Source organism: Ixodes scapularis, unplaced genomic scaffold (assembly GCF_016920785.2).
Source record: "Ixodes scapularis isolate PalLabHiFi unplaced genomic scaffold, ASM1692078v2 PGA_scaffold6__148_contigs__length_123643588, whole genome shotgun sequence".
NCBI classification, from domain to species: Eukaryota; Metazoa; Arthropoda; class Arachnida; order Ixodida; family Ixodidae; genus Ixodes; species Ixodes scapularis.
In genome coordinates, this window is record NW_024609881.1 from 85099070 (window position 1) to 85104732 (window position 5663).

Genomic DNA, 5663 nt, shown 5'->3' on the forward strand with positions numbered 1-5663 from the left:
CTTCGAGCTTCCAATTGGTTCAGCTAGTATTCTTTCAGGAGGGTGTGTTGTACAAATTACAAGCCTGGTCTGCCTGAGGTTCTTGAAATGACTAGCCTGAGGTTGGACTGCAAAGTATTGCAGTGAAACTTCTATGAGGTGACCACCTTGCTCAGACTGGATCTCAAATGTGTGCAAATGTTCAGATGGGTACAGTTACGTACAGTTAGTATTTCTATGTTTACAAATCCACAGCATGCAATCTTCACTGCCTGGCAGGCTGGCACACACATATTTGTCACTTTATTGGAATTATCTATAGGCCAGTTCACTGTTTACAAAAAGTCAGTCCAGTGTGGGATGGTAACAGTCTAGCAGCAGATGCTTGCTGTGAGGGAGCCACTTCCACCAGCTTCTGCAAGAGATGAACATGCACAGTGGCTTGTGCAGACACCATCGATCTGACAAGCCGATCACTCGTATAATGTTCGCATACAATCAACTACGAAATTATAGATATATGCACATTTTGCAGTGCTGACTATTCTGCCCTGTTTTAGTTTTTGCAGCTGTGAGGAGTAGCGCCTGATTTTTTTAAAGGGTTCATTGGTGTCGCTAGAGCCCCTGTAATGGTGTATTTATCTGTTTCATTTAACCTTCGAGAACTGCGCAAGGAAAGTATCGCAAAATGTATTTTGGGAGGAAAACAAATGGAAATAAAAATATGGAAATAAAAATCTGCAAAAGTTAGTCCTAAGTTAAAATAAAATGAAGTAATAACAAAGAACATTGAATCAACACTTTTTAATATGGCTTTGAGGCGAAATTTGAGGTAGCTGTTCGTATTGTGTTGCTTAAAATTCTCTTTGAGAAGAAGTGGGTGAACCTTTTTCATGTGAAGGCGACACCAAGCGGCGAAAGCTTGAAATGGAATTGTCGTACGGAGGGGTTGTTGCGCTACCTCTTCTGCTTCCTCGAGTCGAGGAGGAAGCAAGAGTGGTTGCGCAACTGTCCTTCCGGACGGAAACCATAGTTTGAGTTTTTTTTCACTGCTGCGCGAGGAGGGCTTGCGCGTGCGTCGAACTCTTAGCGCTCACTTTCATAATGTAATGCGCAATCATGGTGACTTGCAGTTTTCACCACGCTTCGTGTCCAATAGGGTGCCTGAACCACGTCTTGTGACTTACATGTTTACCGCGCGTCTGCATTACAGTTGCCAGGTACTCGCAGAAGGTACAGCCCCCCAAAATAGCCAAAAAAACAAGACTTCGCAAAAGATATTTGAAACATTTCTTTGGAACACTGATGACAAGATACAGGCAGTTTCCGAGAAAAGAGAGCCGTGTTTTTCGGCTCGGGTAAATTAAGCATCGCAGAAAGCTCTGACTTTGTGAGAATGTGACGCTAGCGGTTGGGATAGAACGCTAAAGTTTGAGAACATGACGTCACCCGAATCAAAAGATGAGAGACTTGTTCCAAAACACAGAGCGCCTCATCGCTGGGTATTGCCACGTTATGCATTGTGGGAATCGATGGGAAGCAACTTACACACGCACTCCACTCCTGGTCCACAGTTTCCCAGAATGCAACGTGCTCGGTGATGGATTGATGTAAGTAGTCTATTGAGAAAAACTAAATTGTTCCTTGAGCCGATGTTCGGGTAAGCCTAATATTGTGAAAACACGAAATGGCATTGTAGGCGGCTGTAGTATCCATTTCAGTAAAAAAAAAAAAAAGCTTGTCAGCAAGAAAGAAAGCAATATCCTCTTGCTGACCCTTTTTTTTTTCTCATTCAAATAGATGCTACATGCTCCCACAGTGACATTTTTTGTGTTAACGATATTAAGCTTAGGTGGACGTCGGCTCAGAAAGATTTAGTTTATGTCAGTTATTTTTTTATCCATAGGTAACGTTATGTCAACGTTCTATCCCAGTCGCCAGCGCCACATTCTCACGGAGGTCGAGCTTTCTGCAATGCATAGTTTATTTACCCGGGCCAAAAAAAACAACAACAAAAAAACATGGTTTTCGTTTCTCAGAAACTTCCTGTACATGTATTTACAAAAGAATTAAAAAAAGAAGACCAATATTACTAGTTTCCAGACTCAATGGTGGAGCACGGGTACATCGCTGCGTTGTTAAAACGCGCCAAAAAACTTCAGATGGTAGTACTCAAGATAAAAATAATAGCGTCTCCGCTACTAAGACCACAGAGGGCCCGCTTATTGTACTTTCACGCTTGTGATTTCTATAGTATCCTATGCGATGAACAAGTCGTTTGCTTCTTACGCAGGAGTTGCTGAGACGCCAGAACGACACCGAGCTCTAATTGGCTTTTATTGAAAATAATAGTGGGTAGACCGCAATGCTATTTGCCTTAAGGTCTACCCCCTATTTTTTTTTTTCGATCAGCCAATAAGAGTTTGGTGTTCTGACATCATTGCAACCCCTGTGCAAGAAGCAGACGAACTTAGTTCAAAACCATGTTCAGGGCTTTGAAACCAAGTGGCTTGAAATTGTTTGAATCTCGGGCATGAAATAGCCCAATAGCCAACCAAAAGATTTTACCGCATACTACAAAAAAAAAGAAATGGCCAAATTGGGCTGACAACCCTGGAACCTTTTCCGCCTGGTGACGTCACAACTGTAGCGCTGCGGATCGCCACGATCCTGGCGGCGGCACAGCAGCGAAGGCTACTGCGGCAGATACCCGTTCTGCTGCAGTTCGCTCTGTAGCCGACGATCCCACTGAAGCTCAAAACAGCCACGGGTTGGCGGGACCCTCCGACGACAGTGACGCCTTTACCAAAGTTGTCTGTGGTCCGACCGCTGCTGCGTCATATGCGCCAAAGTGTGCCAAGGTGCTCACCCCGCTACACCCTGCTGCATTTGACCAAAATGTGAGGAATATGCGACAACATTGCGTTAAAAATTGACGTGCTACTCACGCTACTCGGGCCTCGCCAGTTTTGATCGGGCCCTGCAACGCGGCCGTATCGTTAAGTTAAGCTTGTGCGAAATTTCAGAACTTTCGATTGTCGGCTCAAATAACATACTGTTCGATTGTATCCCCGTTGAACACCGAGAGTACTCGGGAAGTTTTGCGATGTTTCTCGTGTTTGTCATGTGGCGGGTTAGTTAGCTTCGTTTAGTGCGCTTCTTTCTGCGCACTGGTGCACTGCAGTGAAGTGACAAGCGTGGAGCAGGCATCACTATACTCCGTTTCACCTTATGTTGTACCGCAGCGAAGGCTAGAAGCGCGAGCTGATAGCGTTGGGCAGCTGCCCTTAATGCGCGAGAGCTTGTACCGCCGAGGTTTGCCCCAGAGCAAGGAGCTCGCGCTTGTAGCCTTTCCTGCGGTACAACATAAGGTGAAATAGAGTATAGTTCCAGACCGCGGAAACGAACCTAGATTCTGTTAGGTTCAGTGGATTGCAGTGAAGTGTAGATTAAGCCCCCAAATGTCGCTTTTATGTCTCCTGTGAAATATCCTTTGACCTTCTCTTTCCGTTTCAACCAGTTAAAAAGAAGGATGGTAAGTTTATATTGAGACTTAGTTTCGAAAGGAACGGCAGAAATTTTGTTGCTGTCGAACTGGAGGGATAATGTGCATTGCAAATGCCAACGCGTAAGCTGTGATGTTGAGAGACCTCAATTTAAATATGTCCAAATACAAGACAGGACTATAGTCCTGTCTGGTATTTGGACATATTGGCCATACAATCTGTCCTATAGGACAGATTGTATAAGCAACAAGAATTATGAAAAAAAAAAACCAAGTGACCTTTTATACCATTTCCCAATGCTATATTGTGCACTTTAATGATCAAAATTGTGTGAAAAAAAAGAACATTTCATACATTAAAACTACTCAATGCTCTTTGTTATTAATTCAACTTGTATCTTCTAGATATAGCCCGAAAATCCTAAATTCCAGAAAAAAAAAATCCGATTTCTAGTTCGGAACACAGTGCCCGACTGGAACACAGTGCCCTAACAGCTCGCAGCGTCGGCTGCGTGTGGACGTGAAACGAAGTAGAGCTGCCTTTGTCTCCCCTGTCTGTGCAAACGCGCTCGAACGCCGGCGTCCGGCGCTCGTCGTTTGCTTTCGAAGAGTGTGTAGTGGAGACAAAGGCAGCCAGCTTTGCGTCCAGAGCTCGGGTGTTCCTCCTCTCCCTTGGTCTCTATCCGTATTTGCACTGCCATAGCCTCCTCTATAGTGACAAAGCCTGACAGATCGCCACGTGAAGCGGCCGCCGAAATGGTAAAAGGTGGAGCGGAAGTCAACGAATGAGAGGAGAGCCACGTAACGGGCGCCCCGCTGCGGCGAAACGCCGAAACAGACTTCTCCCGAGTGATGACTCGGGCTCCTCCCGCTAGCGCTTTTTTTTTTTTTTTTTTTCGTCGGGTTTGAAAATCATGTTTCGGGTCCTCGCGTTGCAAAAGCTGTGCGCTGACGTCCAGGTTCCCCGAGAAATGCTCTCTGCTACCAGATACTGGCGCTCGGAATCTGCGACCGGGCACTCTATGGCTCCGTCGTCGAACTGCCAGGCTTTGTGAGTATAGAGGAGGCTATGGCTCTGCTTAGTTACTCTACTGCAGATCGGGCCACTCCGTCATGTAGGCTGAATGGCGGAATCGTTGTTGCCGCCACTCTGTCGCACCTGCATCATCTGGTTTACCATAACGGCTGGTCGTCTGAATGAACTAAAACATATATCGTGTTTTTAGAGGTCTACCATCGCTTGTCAAAACCAAAAGAATGATTAGTTTTAATCCTTGCTCTTAATCTTACTAAAACAAACATAAAAAAGCGCGGCACCGTTTTAAATGTTTGTGCCAGCTCAGCGTCCATGAGCACCGCGAGCGCCCGCGATGACGCACGTCTGTCGAGCAATCTTGTGATGATAGTTTTTTATCGCCAGTGGCGCTGGTTAAAACATTAGTCAGCAACAGGCCTATGGCGTCCTCGCCTTCTTTATATATATATATATATATATATATACACACACCGGGCATGGTGGCGGGAGGCCGAAGGCGTGGGTATTTAACTGGGAAGAAAAAACTATATATATATATATATATATATATATATATATATAACAACGGGCATGGTGGCGGGAGGCCGAAGGCGTGGGTATAAAACTGAGAAGAAAAAAACCCTTAGTGAAAAACAGCAACAACGGACGATTTAATCTTCGACGTTTCGGCCGGACTCCGGCCGAAACGTCGAAGATTAAATCGTCCGTTGTTGCTGTTTTTCACTAAGGGTTTTTTTCTTCTCAGTTTTATATATATATATATATATATATATGTATATATATATATATATATATAGAGAGAGAGAGAGAGCATTTTTATTGGCGCTGTTAGCGCAGCCGTCATCATGACACGTTGCTCTGGTCTTGAAACCATCGAAGCATTCGCACTGTCGCGTCTGCTAGACGATCAGCGTCCGGTAGCTAGGAAGCCATTCTTTAGCCAAAGGAAGGCAGCAGACAACAGCCACCAAAGAAAGAAGCCTATTGAGCCCCCACGCCGACTGTAAGCCCCCTCGTGCATTTTGATGGAGCCCTCCATTATACATATCGTTTTTTAGTCGACGACATAACCTCGAATAGGAGGGCCACGCCTATCGCCTGCTACGATCTGTCGTCTGCTCGCATTTTCACCTCGGCTCCAGT